The 18,238-nt window shown below is 37.0% G+C and overlaps 1 long non-coding RNA gene across 1 annotated transcript in view; it reads left to right on the forward strand.

The window, feature by feature from the left end:
* The window catches only part of LOC134168129 (uncharacterized), a 213,490-nt gene that overhangs the window by 184,302 nt on the left and 10,950 nt on the right, over nt 1-18,238 (forward strand). Inside the window, exon 5 of the long non-coding RNA XR_009966443.1 lies at nt 5,319-5,440. This is a non-coding gene — a long non-coding RNA (uncharacterized LOC134168129). The remainder of the gene's footprint in view (nt 1-5,318; nt 5,441-18,238) is intronic.

The following is an 18,238-nucleotide window of genomic DNA, read 5'->3' on the forward strand; positions in this document are numbered from 1 at the left end:
TTTGCCACTTTCTTCTTGGAAAGATTATATTGTGGCAGGCGTACACAGTGAATTGGGAAGTGTTTTTTTCATTAAGTGTGTATAGGCAGAAAACAGTCTTAGTTCAGTCTTTTGCACATACACATGGTTGTGTATTCTTGTCTTTTCTACTTTCAAATGCTAACAGCCTATTCAGTTAACAGTTCACAACTGCATAGCACAAAATTTTGCAAAGATATTAATAAACTGACACTAATTTTTAAAGAATATTATCCTTCAAAAAAGCCCATACAGGATTATACCTAGTTCTTTATTTAATGAATACATTAAAGCATTAGAGCCAGCAAGGACAAGGACAGAACAATGTTTCCTGAAGTTAATGCCAGTCACCAGTACAAATACAACTTAATGACCAAATTGGTCTTCCCTTCCATCTGTGTTTGTTTTCAGAAGAAAACAATCATGTTATTAACAACTAATACTTGCACTGCAGACAGTCTGTTAACAGAGATGGTGGAAGCCAGGTGATAGATGAGAACTTCTTCATATTTCATAACCAGAAAGAATCAGAAACATAAAAACCATGGAATTAACACCAGGAAGCTTATCTACTACCCAAACTGGAATGGTCTAACAGTCTGTCATGGCTGCAGGGGCCTGGAGCACGTCCTTCTCCCCTGCCCTTGCCGTGCCGTGCCGTGCTCCGGGCCATTCCTCACACTTTTCCCTGGCTACTCAGCGCTGCTGCCCTGAGGCACCGCCGGCTCCGTGCCTGGCCCTGCCGCGCCTTGTGCTGGGATCGGCTGGAACCGGTTAGACCTGGCTGTGACTGGCACAGGGCAGACCCGGCTTGTCCGCACAAGGGCTGCCGCTGCTCTCAGAAGCTTGCTTCATGTGCCCAGCTGAAGACTTTGAGCCGGTATTCCATGCTTGTAGGTGATGCTTGGCATCCCTACCCTGAGACTACTGGCTTCCTGGGACATGAAGGAGCATGAACATTGGTTTGGGGAAGCCATCCCCAGGGCCCTGAGGTACCTGCACCTCAGGAGGAAACAGCAGTGGCTGCCCACCCAGGTGATGGGATTCTCTGCAAGCAGAGTAAGTCCTGTCTTCATTTTCCTTGGATTTGCCACATATTACTAGTTTCTCTGAATATTTGACTACAAGAATGCCCCAAGAGTTTACTATAGGTGTTTGAGGGGGGAGCAAACAGCACTGCTGCCTGTTGCAGCTCTGCCAGTGCTGTTCAGGTTACCCATTCAGTCTGACCTCTGCTGTCTTTCCCTGGCAAGAGCTGGTTTTCTGGGCTATAGTACGTACGGCATGTTGTTAATAACCAAAGAACAAAGAGATAAAAAGTATAGCCAAGGCTGTTGTGTTTGCACCTTGTACTGCTTCCAAACTGGAAAGGAAAAATGGGGATGTTCTAAAAAAAGTAAAAAGTGCTTAAGAGAAAATACAAAATAAAGCTCTGAATAAAAAACCTTCTCCAGATGGTCATTAAATATGTTAAATGGCAGTCTGCTTTCAGCCCACCAGGCACCAGTTTTATTATTCTAATAACATCTTAAAATGAAAAAGATAAAGTCTTATAAAAAGAGGCTGTTAACTTTGATGGTGTTTAATCCGGATAACTTTTAGAATACACATTAATGTGCAAAGATACAAAACATATATTCAGCAACAAAAATGGTTCTCTCCTGAAAAGCTCTCGTGCAGACATCTCCAAACTTCTCCTGTAGGCCTTTGCATGCAGATGCTTAAACCCAGAAATCCTCAAAGGAAAAACTTCACAAACACTGTGTTTTAAAAACAAGGCAGTGATTTATAGACAAGTCAAAATTATGAATGTTGAAAGTTCAGAAGAGTAGGAGAGACAGTTTAGACAGGTTGTTCCACTTGCAGTCTAAGCATTATATATTACTCCATACACATTTTTTCTAATGTTTGATACATGTTCTACATACATATTAATAGTATTTGCTCATGCAATAAACCCTGTACTTTTAACAGTAATTTACAAAGGTATTCATCTTATGTGTAGTGGCTTGGGATTTCTGTATTCATTTTGACACAAATATATATATGTTTCAGTTTGGTATTGTGTAAATATCGGGATTACTTTAGATTTTCAAAAATTGAAAACTGAATGCTGTAATGTCTGTCCACTTACTTTATTTGAGGTATCTGGATGTAAAAAATCTGAAAGTCTGGAGTGCAAAACCTCCTTTTAGAAATTCCCCGAGTATTTACAGTATTGTTTCAACTGAAGCCTCATTTCTGTAAAGGTATTTTAAGATACTCAGTTTATAGAAGATTCTAATTCCAATGCTGAGACAATAGAACCTTCCAGATTTAGATATTTAATAAGATTTTTATACTGTTTTAAAAGTGCTGGCTCAGTTTTATAGTGCATCCAGAGAAGTTTTGTGCCTTTCTTTTTCACATGCTAGATATGATTGCAAATTTTTCATACAGTCTTTACAACTAATTTATATTATCTATTTTTATAGCATGATGTAGTTCTAAATTGTTGAGGAAAGTATTTAACACTTCATGTTCACTGGATAGGACAGTTCCTACTAGCGTATTTATTTATTTCAGATGTTACTTCCCCCTAAGTATTCTTTTCCAAGCAGTTCAGTTGTCATGTTTTTCATGACAAACCCAAAATGGCAGAAGATAGGCTTTGACTCATTGTGCACATGTGAATCAACTTCTGTTAGTAGCAGTTATTGAATAATTTTAAGGAAACAGACTTGATGGATTTCTTTCAGTGGTTATTCTAATTCAGTGTCCATAATCTTTGTTTTCTGTCCTTGTTTTATTCATCTCATACCAGTCAGTTGTGTAAGCTCCTTGGTCTGAGTGATCATCATACAGTTGTTAATTATAATCAAGTCCTTTGTTTTTCACTGATTTTGAAAACTAGCTTAGAACAACATAGAAAGATGGTGACAAAATTAACTATTTCGCTTAAGTGGGGAAAGCCAATTTTTATATCCCTTATGCAAAATAGCCTTTAAAAAGTCGTAAGTAATCACTTTTGTTCTATGAACTAGAGGAATATATTCTTATTGCAAGTTAATTCTTTCTGAACAGCAGTTTCCGAGTGGAAGGGATTGAAATATACTACTGATATTAAGGATTATGTAAGAAAAAACTTTTTAAAGTTTTTTTTAAGGTCTTTCTCTGCCTGCAGAATTTTCCTTGGTGAAATCTTGGAAAAAGATTCCCACTTCTGTCCACTGGAGCACTAGAGAATCATCTGTAGAATATTATGAAACATATATTTGAATTTTGATACCAAGGAAGCTCTGCATAGTGCTGTACTATAGCTACAGTATAGCAGTGTTCACTACAGTGCAGAAATGGAAATGGAATAATAACAAATTTAAAGCGGTTGGAGATAGATGGATAAACAATCCAGTAAAGTTTATGTTGGAGAACTGCATTCTTCTTCCTTTTTATAGTAGAGTAACTTGTAAGGAGGTTTTTTTCATACTGTTTTCACTGTTTTTCAAGAGGAATTGACAGTAGAAACTGGTGTGATTATTGGAGAGCATGATTCTGAAGCACAGCGCGAAAGTTCCTAAGTGTCTACTCTTCTAAAAGTTCAGATTTATTAGTTGAGATGTCTTCTGTTTGTAATAATAATGCTGATGTTAAAATGTGTACAAAATTGCACAGTTGTATGCTTGACAAAATTCTAAACAGATTAATAGTTTTAATTACATTCATAGAAGCATAGAATAGTTAGGGTTGGAAAGGACCTTAAGGTCATCGAGTTCCAACCCCCCTGCCATGGGCAGGGACACCTCACACTAAACCATGCCACCCAAGGCTTTGTCCAACCTGGCCTTGAGCATTGCCAGGGATGGAGCATTCACAGCTTCCCTGGGCAGCCTATTCTAGTGCCTCACCGCCGTCACAGCAAAGAACTTCTTCCTTATATCCAACCTAAACTTCCCCTATTTAGGTTAGATTTAAGGAAGAAGTTCTTTACTGTGCATGAGCGTTTCATGAGTGCAGGTGTTACAAGTGAAAATTTAAATTATTGGATATAAAAGTAAAAGGCAAGAATACAAGCTTGCAACTTTGGTATCATTCAGTGTTACCTAAAACTTACAAAATATTAACAAGTTGTTCTTAAAGCAAATTCTAATTTCTTTCATGTTCAGCTTCATTGCAAGTACAATCCCTTATGGTTATTGGTTCTGATGAGTGTAATGTCAGGTCACAGCCTTGGGGTGATAGAAGATGAAGGAAGGCATGAACTTGTTCGCAGAGTTAGCATACAAGTTGGAAGGTTTCCTTGGTTAATAGAAGTTCATGTTTTCAATCATTATATACTTGATTTTCGTTTTCAAGCAGGAAATGTGTCAAATACAGCTTTTTTTTTTTTTTTTTTTAATCACTAGGGCTTAGATGAAGCTTAATTTATTTCAGTAGCTGAAACTTGTCCTCTTAGTCATTTTCAAATAATGAAATCTTGCAGCAGTCATGTATTAGAAGGAGAAGCAAAGTGTCATGTTGCTTAAATTTCAGGGTTGTGTATCGCTATTATCACCCCAAAAAGGGAGCAAATTTTGCTTATCTAAACTAGTCACATGTTGAGATTCAAATAGAAGTCACATCAGAATGTAGTTTCAAACCGTAAGGGTATTATCGAAACAGCAGACAATACCCTCATATCCTGCACTGTCACTAAGTAACTCTACCTTCTAAGCCCTTTGAAAGGGGGTCCAGAACTTGAAATTTATGTTTAAATAAATATGTAAGGCATCATTCAAAGTCTGCCAAAGCTAATGCATTAGTAGGTGCCAAAACTGTAATCCCACTAAGGGAGCCAGACAAGCCAGTCTACTTTTGTTACAGTAACACACTGAAGCCTGGAGTATGCTGTTCTCCAGTTGATCTCCAAGTAGTTGCTAGACTCTCCTCTCCTATTGTTACAAAAATTGAATTAGTTCTTCATGATGAGGGAAATAGGTGCAGATGATGTTTGGTATTCTGCCTCTGGCAGTGGCTAATATTACATGCTTCAGAGGAAAAACAGAATATTCCATAATACCACTAAGTCCAATCTGCAATGCTGGATGTAAGATAACATGCCTTCCTAATGCCTGTAGGGCTAAATTATGCCTTGTTGCATGAGACTAAATTAATCTTTTCTTAAGCAGTGCTATTTCAGATATTGCTATTGGTCAATTATGCAGCCCCTCTTAAAATTCCATACTCAGCTGTTGTACTGCATAAATGATTATTTCCTGTTGGGTATTATATGTCTAGTAACCATAAATCTTTGTGAATAACCACTTGGTTTTTTGTTCTGACAGGTGCTTCCAGGGAATGCTTGTTAAAAGGAAGAAGTACTTCTGTCTGCATCTGGTGAAGTCAACCCCAAAGTATATGAAATACTAAAAAACACTGGCCAGAAACTGTGTCCTGATGCTCACAGGTAATCTTTCCTTTTGTAATGGCAGATGCTTAGAAAATCACTGTTTGAATCTACTGTTCTCATATTCTATGAGGATTCTAGTGTTTGTTTACTGTGGATCACACTAATTTAGAACTAAAGGAAAAAATAATGGTTCCAGGACTTATACTTCGTAAAGTGATTTTGCCAGTGGCTAAGGTAAGGCACGTCATATGATAATGAAACATGGAATATTCTGTCATTCTTTGTCTACACTCCTACTAGTTTTATTAGAATTGAGAAAAAAAAAAACATAGTATAGGATGTGGAAGACATATCCACTCTAATCTGAATAATTTTAATATCTCAATCTAGACCTTTTTAGATCTTACCCCTCTTCTGATATGTCTTCTATATACTTGCGGCGCAGTGTCCCCCTTCCATTTCTCACAGGACTGTAATTTTCATTAAGCAAAAGGCATGCCAAAGAACGTACAATTTTAGCTGGGCTTCAGTCATCTTAGAATTGGTCTCATATCAGGTTCCAGGCAAAGCCAAGTTCTTGTTGGAATGATTGAGAAACAATAAAACAAGGATAATTATTTATCTGTAAGAATTTAGAGATGATGGGAACATATTAGGCTGTTAAATATTTCATCTTTTCAATAATTTTGCCACCTCTCTGCAAATCTGATTTTTCAGTTTTCTTTTTCTTATAGTCAAGGCCAGAAAAGAACTTAACTAAAAGAAAAGCACAGCCTCCTGCTGCTAGCAGACTCTGCCTGTGCAGAGATGACTGAATAGAAAAAAGACTTCTTTTGGGTTATTACTACTTCTACTTGAAAAAAAAACAACGACCAAACAAAAAAAAAAACACAGCCAAAAAATCCCCTGACAGTTGCTACCTTTTCCCTGTACTAGGCAGTTCTTTGTAACACACACATACATTCACATGCCACTGGCCTTACTGCTGGGTGATCATTACTAGTTTAGATGATCAGCTGAGGCCAGAGTTTTCTATCCACTGGTGGTTGTATGCGCCCACACCATTTTGCAGCTTTCTTGTTCTTTACTTAGACTTGCTAAAAGAGAAAATGCTCCTTACCCTTGAGCCCAAACCATTTTTACTTAGAGCTACCTTTGCAGGTACAGCAGTGTATACAATACACATGATAGACTGCACACTGCTTTGCAGTAGCGATAGCTTTGCTGTATTTTTTCACCCCCTGGCAAAAAAAAATAAAAAATAAATTGTTTCATTTGTTTTGAGCACCTCCAGAGCTGAGGAACTGGGGTGCACTGAGGACACCCTTTGTGATGCAGGTGCTCTGGATGGGAGGAGAAGCAGAGTCAACAGTGCTTCTGTTTGGAAAACCTAGAGAAAGTACCTCAAGGCTTGGTCTTAACTGAGTTTTCATGGCCAACAGCTAAGGAGGTATCAAGTCACAGAGGAGAATGGGAGTTCTTGGTATCCATAATGGACAGCATACACAGCTAAATCAGGCCTAGCCCTAGTCTATCATTTCCTGTCTTCACACTATATTTTCCTACCTATTGTTTTTTATCCAATTTATTCTGTGTTGTTTTCTTTTTATTTTTAGAGGGTTGGTTTATTTCTCCCCGCTGTTCCTTGATGTCTCAAACACCACATCTCTGCCAGGCTAGTGAAGCTGATTTCTAAAGAGAAATGTCAGAAATTCAGTACATAAATTTTGCTGTTGTAGAGAAAATACTTTATTTTCAGCAGCCTTGGGGTCTTCAGTTGTGGTATTTTTAATAAGGTCAGTCTTCATAAAAAATAATAGTTAAAAATAAGCTATTCTATTTTACTATAAAATAAAACCACTTCACCTGTGAAGGAAATGAAAGTGAATGATCATATTAAGAACTGGAGAAAAAGGAATGGACATTATGGGTAAATGCTGCTCTGTGCACCTCTGCACCAGTTCTGGATCAGACAAGTGGAACTGTAAGAACCTGCCTGTAAACTGTGTGTTTTGATCTGTGTTTGAAGAACCTTTTCAGATGTGCACTGCAGGAGTGCTTATGTCATTGCATAGCTCCTGACAAGTGATCTAGAGAGAAGAGAGTAATTGAATGCTAGCTTGGAGATAGAGATCATCAGCTGATTTTCCCTCTGAGATTTATATGTGGATGACAGAATGGGAAAATAGAAAGGGAAATTAGGGTATTTTGAATATATTGAAGTTTTCTGCAGCTTCATAAAAGTAGGGCATATCTGAAAAGGAGAAGTGCCTCAGACTTGCATATTTGGCTTTCACTAAGCAGCTAGTCAGTCCTGTTTCTTTGCTGCAGTTTGAAAACTCATGCTTTAATAATTATTCAATACGTAGTACTTAATTATTTATTAATTAATGCTTCTTGACTTTTGATTTGGCCCAAGCATATATCAAGATACTACTGTTGCACACAAATTCTCTTAACTGTGAATAGAAGTTATGAAACCATGCTGATTAATAACGTTGAATTTTCAGAGCATATAAATTCATAGTAAATTAACAATCAAAATACAGACATCCATTTTGTAGAGTAGTTAGGTTTTAGTGCAGTATCTAAATGCTTAATTCTTTCAAAGGTTAAATGCAAACTGGAAATGAGTAGTGTAGATATTGACCACAGTGTGTTTTTACACACAGATCTTTTAATTTTTCTTTTTTTCCTTTTGTTACATCAGATGTTTCATATATTGGATTTTGGTAATCATTCACCTGAAAAAAAAAAAAAACAACACCAGCTGGGAACTGTGTAATTGCAGAAATAGAAACTACATTCTCTCATATGCCACAATTCAACCATGAGGATTAAAAACATTCTCCAAGGCAAAAAGTTGTTCTGGGAGAATGAGGTCTCTTGTACTCCTCAAGACATAGTTACCTGGAAGCATAGTTTTCATTCCTGTCACAGTGGTGTCTGCCTCTATATAGTTCCTCAGTACTCACACAGCTCCCATTACCTTTTAGCTGGGATCCTTCAAATTTTTAACGTCGTAAGACTATAATGGTTCATAATTTGTTTGTTTGGGGTTTCTTGAAAGTTGTCTTATTCAGATGAAGGAAAACACATTTATTTTGGAAAGCAAAGCAAAAAAGTGTTGGGTGGACATTATACGTCCAGAAATTAGAAAAAACCTTACCCTACCAGATGCATCTTTCATTCAGCTTGACTGAAACAATTCTATTTTGCTGGGGAAAAAAATAATATTTCAAACAATTTGCATGTTATTATTGAATACTTACAGACATAACTGTGCATGGGGAAAAATCTAAACATTTGATCTAAAAAAAACAAGAGAAAATTAATAACATTGGAAAGGCCATTGTTTAGATGGAGTTTGCTTTAGGAATAGTTATCCATCTATAAATATCAACGATAATATATGCAAAAGAATGAAGTACCTACTGTGTAAACTGGCAAAAAAGTTAAAATGCACCATTAAATTAAGCCAAAGAGAAAAGTAGAACTTTAAATATTGCTTACTTGTTTTTAAATACTTTCAATATCTCTTTCCATGGCTCAGATAAAGCTATAATTTACAAAGGAATGTAAGGATGCAAGAGGGTACATTTTGGGTGCAATATATGTTTTGTAGAGTTTTGAAATATATACAGACCATGCTTTGCTCCCTCACTTTAACTGTAATTTGGCAGCTAATAAAATTATTATCCTTCATTGAAATTCCGGAAATTACCAGTCATCAGCCAGCTCAGAGATTGGGTATATAGCCATATATAGCCAGCTCTATGCACTAAAAGAGGATTCTGGTCTGTTCCAAAGTTCCATTCTTAGTTATGACAGTCCAAATCCTATTCCCTTCCTTTTTTTTTTTTTTAATGATATAACTTCATTTTCGCAATATGTGCACATTAAAGGTGAACCTGTCAACCCCTCTTAATTTTCCCTACGGATCTCACTTCTTCCCCCCGCTCCAAGATTCCTTGAAGATGAGACCTGTATGGTCTGATGCCTAGAAAATGCTTTATGAGGGAAATTTTGGACTCTAGGTTTGTTCATATTAGGGGCTTTTGTATAATATGGTGACTCAATTTCCATCATCAAAAAAGAGATTTTTAACAATGATTTAATATTTATCCTTTTGTTGGATGGGAAAAAACTATCGTTGATCTATGGGGAAAGAGCAGACAGGACTGTTGTTGTAAAGGAGATAGTGCCCCTGCAAAGGGCAGAAGGTAAATCTGCTTGTCGTGTAGTGTAGCATTTCCTGACTCTGAGCCATCTTAGACATCATCATCTTAGAGCATCAAAAGGTGGGGGAAGAGCTCCAACTTCTTAATGTGAGAAATGAAAGGAAAAAAATTACATGTGTGCTTAATAATTTTTCCTCCATTAGGAACAGTTAAAAAACCTGTCTCCTCCAGTTTGGTTTTTCATGATTTATTATTCAAATTTTCTCATTAATCTATAATGCTTAATCTAATTTATGTACTATGATATATTTATTTAGTAATTTCTTATATTGAGAGGCTGATTCTGTCCTTTATATTGTTTACTCATCTCCAAACTACCAAAAATTCTAGGGGCAAATGGATTATCTCAATGTTGCACAGAAAATGCGCAGTCCTAGATGTTGTAATATAATGAAGATGAAATTTGGCATTCTTTGCTTTTACTAGTCTGCAGTCTATCACTTCAGTATATGAGAGCAGACATTTCTTTCTTTACTATTTAATCAAGTATCTAAAGATATTAAACTAGAATAAGTTAAGGGCTTTTAATAGACTATGAAAATGCAGCAATTTCAAGATTGCTGTCAAGTCCACATTAATTATTCTTTAATTAAATGCAGTATTTTTAGCCTAAAGAAGTGCAGACACTTTGTTTGAAATAGGGGGTAGGGATCTATAGAAATCAAACCTATTAAAAAAGCTTAATTTGTAGTATGGAGAGGGGAAAGAAGAGATGACCAAATATGTCATACTTGAAGCAGAGATGAAAGAGAACTATGTAATTAAGAAGAGGAATAGAAAACCAACAAATCTGTGATTTAGGAAAAGGCTAGAGTGAGATGACTATGCCAGATTTAGGTGTTCAGAGAAATCTAAGGAATTAAAAGAAAAAAGGCAAATTACTTTGTAAAGGCAGTCATGATCTTGTTTTTTTAGGTTTCATTCAGCATAAAAGGTTATGTTTCATTAAAGCTGTAAAAGTATAAAACAGTATGTATGAAGACTTACCTTATAGAGGCTAAATCCTTTTGTACACCAAGGTTTATACAGTGGTGTCACAACCTTGCTCTGAATATTCGAGTATTGCGTTATAATATACAGCATCCAATCATATAGGTGAATGTGAGTAATAAAACCTAGGGCTCATAAACTCTCTGACTATGTACCTGTGTTGCATTTTAATGCCATCTCTCTACTGTCTGTATCATTAAATCTGACACACCAAATTTTATTCCCTTTAGTGGTGGTGTTAGGTTGACTGCCTACTAAATATGAACCCTAAGTGAAGATGACTTCACCTTGGTGCCGAGCTTTCTTTGCTTCAATTACCTTTACTACTTACCTTGCTTCAATTAACTTTGCAGGATCTGTGAAAAGGTCCTTCTAAGGAAGGAAAAAATGTATTTGGGAGTACACAGTGATACAGTAATGAATTCAAAGAAATGGCATCTTTTGGCAAGTATAAGTTATTAAAGGCCATATATAAGTAAAAATAATTGTTATATTTTTAGTCCCCCTCTCATACCTAATTCTCTTGCTTAACCATCTATAGACTCAGTACGAAAGAAGTATCTTTGCCTGTCTTGTTCCTGTGATCCTTGTTTATTTGAATTTTATTTCAACTTTCTCAGGAGAGTCAATCATATCTTTTTGGTATTTCAGCAGTAAATATATGCCTGATTTCTACTGCAGATTTATTATATATACAATGGTATCTGAATATTAGCAAAAAAGATAAAGAAATAGCTGTAACAATAGTAATTTGTAATATCAGAATAGGAAGATTATAACCAAGGTATAACAAAGGTAATGATAAGGAGGGTAATCTCTTAAACTGCAGTATCACTTAAGTATATGTGTATGTACATGAAACATACAGAATGTAGGTGTTTTGTCCCATGGGAGACAAAATCGTGAATTGAAAAAAGCGGCTTTATTTTACTGCTCTGCTGTAGGCGTTGCTGCTTATGGGAAGTTTGAATCAAAGTATTGATTATAGTGATTTTTGTAATTTTGGTGAGAGAGCTGTAGGTGTATGAGAGAACTGTGTCTACAGCATGAGTGTGTAAACATGTTTTGAGGCCACAAGGCTGAAATATGAGAAATAATTTGGAACCTATAATAGTGACATGGTTTAGTGGTGGGTGTGGCAGCCCTAGGGTAAAGGTTGGCCTTGATGCGACCTAGTGGATTCTGTGATTTTCTGAATTCACCAAGAGTGGCCATTACTACCTTTTTGAACAAAAGTAATCAAGTAGCAGAAGAGTTTAATTGTTTGCTAGTTTAAAAAAACAGGCAAATTTTTATGTAATTTTCAGAATTTATGCTTTTATCGGTATTACTTTATCCTACTTCCGTACTGATATTCCATACTGCATCTCATTTGAAAAGACCTGAGGTTTGGGTTGTTTGGTGTTTTTTTTAATTGATTGTGATTTTGGGGTTTTTTGAGTTTTTTTTTCATGGCTTTTTTTTTTTCCCTCGGATGAGCTTTGATATAGTTCTAATATATAGCCATGAAAGGTGAGACGTTCATCAGCTGGTCACATATAAACAGCTGGTATTCAAAAGGGTGGCATCTCCTATTAGTTCCAGGGTTTGCAATTGTTTTTTTCAAAGTCAGTGTTCCCACATTCTCTCAAGAAAAATGTTTGGGAATTTGCTTTGTAGATTGTTTTGCACATTGCTTGCTTTTTCTTATTGCGATGCAATGTCCCTCATAAATCTGAATAGTCTACTAATGATATGTGTCTTGTAGTTGGTGCTGTATTTCATGGAAGGATTTATTGTTGTTGCAGCGTAATGCAATTAGTAATTGTTATGTTTGCTAATCTTTGTGAGTCTTACGTTTCGTTGCCTTTATTCGTATTTCTGGAATAATTTCTTTTGCTTCACTAAAGCAGAACATGTACTGTATTTGAAATATGACCTCTCTGGAGCAGAGTTGGCTTTCCCTTTCATGATAATTAACATTCAGTGATACATTCCTGAATGGACAGAGCACAAGCTATATAGTCTTGAATGAACAACTCTGTTTTCCCTCCTGTACTAAGATCAACTATGTAATTAATGTGCTCAAGTAGCTGTGGTCTAAGAAAAGAGAAGTCCATCCAAACCTGTGTTAAAAGCTTCAGCTTCAATTAATTTTCACCAGAACTGTCATATACCCCTCCCCAGTGGCCCAAATACTATTGGAAATGGCTGTCTGTGTATTTTTTTAAATGAATTGGCCAGACTGAGAAACAAATGGGGAGACTAACATACAGAAATCTCTATTAAAATATAACCATACTGTTTCCCCTATGCTATATCTGATCAGATCATACTTAGAATGCTGATATCAGTCAGTGCTCAAAATGAAGACAAAAAAATATGAAGGTGATAATACTTGGTTTTGTTTGTACTATAGATTTTGGGAAATTATTTTCCTGCCAGTCTGTTAGCAAGCAGTGCATAAGATTTGTTGGGTGCTTTTGCTTTAGAAAGCGTAGACTGTGTTGGCACTCAACAGACTGTTGTATTTTAAGAAACAAGTGACTTGCTTGTAATGGAAGGAAATATCATAGGACAAGCAAAAAGTCAAATTTTATATTGCTTTCTCTATAACTCCCTCAGAAACGTAGATGCCCCTTTTTGGAGAAAAGGTTTGATGTCTTTATCTGCCTGGGTTCATCGTGGTCTTTGGACTTCTTCACTGTTGAGCTACATCTTATTCTTCGTAACTCCAATTAGGAATATAAACCCAAATGTATGATGTTTACTGACTTCCCTTTCTCTTAAGTAATTAGCCATATGTTTGAACCTGATCTCTGATCAGGAATATTGTTCTCTGAACTTAATTTCATAGACTCATAGAATAGTTAGGGTTGGAAAGGACCTTAAGGTCATCAAGTTGCACCCCCCCTACCATGGGCAGGGACACCTCACACTAAACCATGCCACCCAAGGCTCTGTCCAGCCTGGCCTTGAACACTGCCAGGGATGAAGCATTCACAACTTCCCTGGGCAACCCATTCCAGTGCCTCACCACCCTCACAGGAAAGAATTTCCTTCTTATATCCAACCTAAACTTCCCCGGTTTAAGTTTTAACCCGTTACCCCTTGTCCTATCACTACAGTCCCTAATGAAGAGTCCCTCCCCAGCATCCTTGTAGGCCCCCTTCAGTTACTGGAAGGCTGCTATGAGGTCTCCACGCAGCTTTCTCTTCTCCAGGCTGAACAGCCCCAACTTCCTGAGCCTGTCTTCATATGGGAGGTGCTCCAGTCCCCTGATCATCCTTGTGGCTCTCCTCTGGACTCGTTCCAACAGTTCCATGTCCTTTTTATGTTGAGGACACCAGAACTGCAGACAATACTCCAGGTGAGGTCTCATGACAGCAGAGTAAAGGGGCAGGATCACCTCCTTCTACGGTCACGTTCCTTTTGATGCAGCCCAGGATACGGTTGGCTTTCTGGGCTGCGAGCACACACTGCCTGTTCATGTCCATTTTCTCGTCAGCCAAGACCCCCAGATCCTTCTCTGCACGGCTGCTCTGAATCTCTTCTCTGGATTTCACTGCTTACCAGTTGGGAAGCATGTGAGTTACCTTGTCCATCCCACTGATGTGCCTCTCTCTAGAGGTCTGAGACATGGCAATGTAAAACTGTACTTCACTTATTGTAGTCTGTACAATTCAAAACAGAATAAATGGGGTTTGGTATGAGTATTTCCTGACAGTCTAAAGTAAACCAGAATTACTGTCCAGGGAAAGTCTTGCCATGTTGTACGTGGCCTCACTTTGTGTTCCTTATTTGCATTCATATTGAATGCCACTGGTGCCAGACAAAATCTGGGATCCAGTAAGCATATGGTTCTGCAACTTCATACAGGGACAATTCTATTGAACAAGGTAAGTTTATTGATTTAAGCCATTTTAAGCATAAATGTTTTCTTATGACTCAGAATTCCTTGAAAAACTTGGCTGCAACTGCATGGGCATTTTGGTTCACACAACAGTGCATTTTGAATCAAATCTCCTAGTTTCTTGTTTTATTGCACATTGTTTTGATTTGTAACAATGACGATTCAGAGTCCTGAAACTCAATGCCAGCACCAGTGTTGAGAACCTTGTTGAAAGAATTTAATTGAAAAAGACCTTATAGCAGTATGCCATAAGATTATATTAACTCGTAAAGTAGACATACATATTTAAAACACAGAGATTTTAGGTCCTGTATATTAAAGTACCGCTTCTTGCTCTTCGAACACAAAGGCTTGAATATGAGCTTCCCCAAGAGCTCTTTGGATAGAAGATGTTTGGTGTGCAGAGAAAAGATGAAGCAATTTTTAAGGGACAGATTAAGTTAGAAGTAAAAGTTTCATTGTTCTTTTTGTTGTTCTTTCAGTATTCTTTTTGTTGAGGCTAAGTTAAAGGTACTCTGCAGTATCCAGAATTCTGTAGTAAATTATCCAATCCAGAACATACTTTCAGCACAGAAGGAAAGCCTCACAAAAACTATTAAGCTGCAACCAAGATGACGTGTAAGAGCAAAGATGAGATATTTGTGTGAAGGACTGGCATACATTCCTAAATACTTAGACCTGTGAATTTGCAGCTGCCGAATGACTTATGAAGAATAATAAATAATGGGTATCATTTCAGTCTGTTTACTTCTTGCAGCTGATACACAGCAGAGTTACAGACTTCCAGTATAAAGGTGTTGTTTCTGCATTGAGGCACTTATCTAAGCCCCCTTCTGCTTCTGAGCCCTGAACTGGTCACCATTGCTGTAGTTCAGCCCTGTCTGAGAGGACTGTGAAGTGAGTGTCCACTCAGGAGTGGACATCCACAAGCACAGTGCAGAGCTCTCTGCTGTAGCACAAACAGTAAACTTTTTTCTTCTTCTTCTGCCAGAGCAGTTAGTCATGATTTCTGTGCTTAAAAGCAGGTTGTAGACAATACATGAGAGTCTTCCCGTTTCAGAGCTAGTAGCCAGGGAGATGTGCTTCGTTAGTCTCAATAATTATCAGAAATAATGATGAAAAATAATCACCAAGGCAAGAATAAAGGCACTCATCCTGCCTCCAGCCTTGCTGTCAGTGGCTGTTAGAAAGTTCACCCACAAAGAAAAGTGTTATTCTTAGTTTATGTCTCTTAATTTAATTCTCTATTGTCCCAGTATATTCAAATGCTTAGAAGAAAGCAAATAAGCAAGAGAAAGCTTATTTATATGTAAGCATGATAGTTTTTTCACTAATGCCAGATGGAGTATCTTAATAATGCGATAAACTAATAGAGCTGAATTACTGCTTAGTAATTTCATGTTGCAAATCCAAACTATGTTAAATCATACGTGGGCTCAAACGCAGGGAGCTCTAAGCTAAATGGATGAATGCTTTTGCTGCAGCAAGTGAAATGAAATTGTTCCAACCTGCTAATTAAGATATATAATAGTGATTTTTGATATTAAACAAAAATAATTAAACCTACAAGGGATATGTTTGCTTTTCATTTGTACATTAGATGTATTCCTGTCAATTTCTCTGTCAATTTAAGTACAGTCTGTGGGATGGGAGGAAGGCTTCTGTTTTATCCTAGATGTAAATTTGAGATGTTTTAAGTGTCTTCGGTCTGTGATCTGCTAATGTCAAACATCCTGAATACATGAAGGCAATTTGATGTAAAGTCATAGAATTTAAGATTATTTCAATTTTTTCTTTGCCTTTTTTCCTCCCTTTTTTTTTAATGTGTATGTGTGTACTGTTCTGTATTATGAACTGCTACAAAAAGCCAGGGCATCATTCGAAGTCCTGTTATGGAAGAAATAGGTTATTTGCCTCATAACCTTTCTGTTTTTCCAGTAGTTCTAAATTAGGTCCCTTGGCTTGCTCTTCAAGGTAAGTGGCTTTTTCATTAAGTGCAGAGAGCCTTAGCTTCTTCTGAGTTACTTAAATTCCCTATGCTCTGGGCCACTGGTTTTAGTCTTAGTTTGCTTTCGATGGTGGGTTTGGCCAAAGTTAATACTACAGGCTGTACGTGTTATCAGCTTTTTTTTTAATTTTCCCTCCTCCCTTTTCTTTTTTTCCTTTTTTAATCTGTCATCCTTTCTGTCTGAGAGATGAACCTGCATGATTGCTAGAGTATTAAGTCTTAACTCTGTCATTAGCTTTCAGTAGGAGGAACATGGGTTGCACTACAGGCAGAGTGCAAAGGCTGCAAACGTGTGTGTGGGGTTTTGACTTTCTTTTTGATATTGCCATTTTTATCTGTTAATACCAAAAGGACAGGCCTCTAACGTTCCTTTTCAGAATACGACCTGCATCATTAAAAATTTCTAAGCTCTACGTATTAGGTTGGTAATCTGATCAGAAGAGTGTATCTACAAAATAATAAGGATAAAGTGTTTTGTGTATATAAATTGAAATTATAAAAATCATAACTTCTAGTTTTATGCCAACCATATGCCAAGTAAGGAACTTCTGTAATTCTAAAAAAATCGTATTTGCTGCAGACTCTGAAATAAATACTTGAGCTACTTTAGCATCTTTTATCTCAGCTTTTTGGTTTTTTTCTATTGTGCCCTGCGGTTCCCCTGCATGGTAGGTCCCACTTACCATTTCCTTTAAATCAAGTGAAACAGCTTAGGAAAACACATTATTTTCCTCAATAATGTGTGATAAATAAATGGGAGAAGCAGAAATAATATCCTCCTGTTCTGACTGTAATACTGTTACATTTCATGGCTTGTAATACCATGGGAAGGAAGATCCAACACTTTGTCAGAGTGACTAAGAAGTTGGAGGTGCTGTGTTAATGTTGAAATCTCTCATAGGATTTGGTTTCACTTGACAATTACATTCAATTAGAAAACACCCCTAAGTGACTTCTCAAGGTTGTGGTTTAACTTGGTGTGATTTCCAAGGAAACCCCTGGAGGAGATATTATTAATTGTACTTTTCATAGCATATCCTAAGGAGCAGCCAAGGTCAGTGCCTTTTTCCCAGGCACTTTGCAGAAGACTGACCAAGAAATTCTGTAGTTTAAAGAGTTCAGAATCTAAACAGACAAGCAAAGCAAATCACTCCAGTAAATGTCATTTCATTGAGAGGGACAGAGGAAGTTCTCTAAAGAGAAGTATAGAGTGATGCCAAGAACAAAGTTTTTTTGCAAAAAACTTGGGTGAAGCTCCGCTTGTTCTTCCTTTTCTATGTCACAATTTTTGTTTTGATGGAAGTGCAGACATCCCTCATACTCTTCTTGCTCACTGTGGTCTTTTCACTTCGGACTCTAAAGCCTCCTTGTACTTGTTTTTTCAAAAGTAAAGACCTTGCTGGTAATGTGATGTTTCCAGGCACCAGCTGTTCACAGAAAGACCTACTGGCAATTCCTACCATGGGTCTTACAATGCTTAGCTTTTTTAATCTTTTCAAAATTATTTGTTTATATATTAATTAAGATCAGGTTAGAGAGAGAGAGAAGTTCAAATGAAAATGATAAAGACTAAATACACTTTTCAGACATCATCTTTAGATAGTGTACCCTTACCTTGTTGCTTACCAGTGTTCTATAGTGTCTTAAATCTAATTTTCAAAGCCTCTTATTCTGATAGGAAGAAAAGAAGACACTGCTTAGTTCTACTAAGTCATCTTCATTGT

This window comes from Pezoporus occidentalis, unplaced genomic scaffold (genome assembly GCF_034315485.1).
Source record: "Pezoporus occidentalis ecotype Australia unplaced genomic scaffold, CSIRO_AGI_Poc_V1 ctg30, whole genome shotgun sequence".
NCBI lineage: Eukaryota > Metazoa > Chordata > Aves > Psittaciformes > Psittacidae > Pezoporus > Pezoporus occidentalis.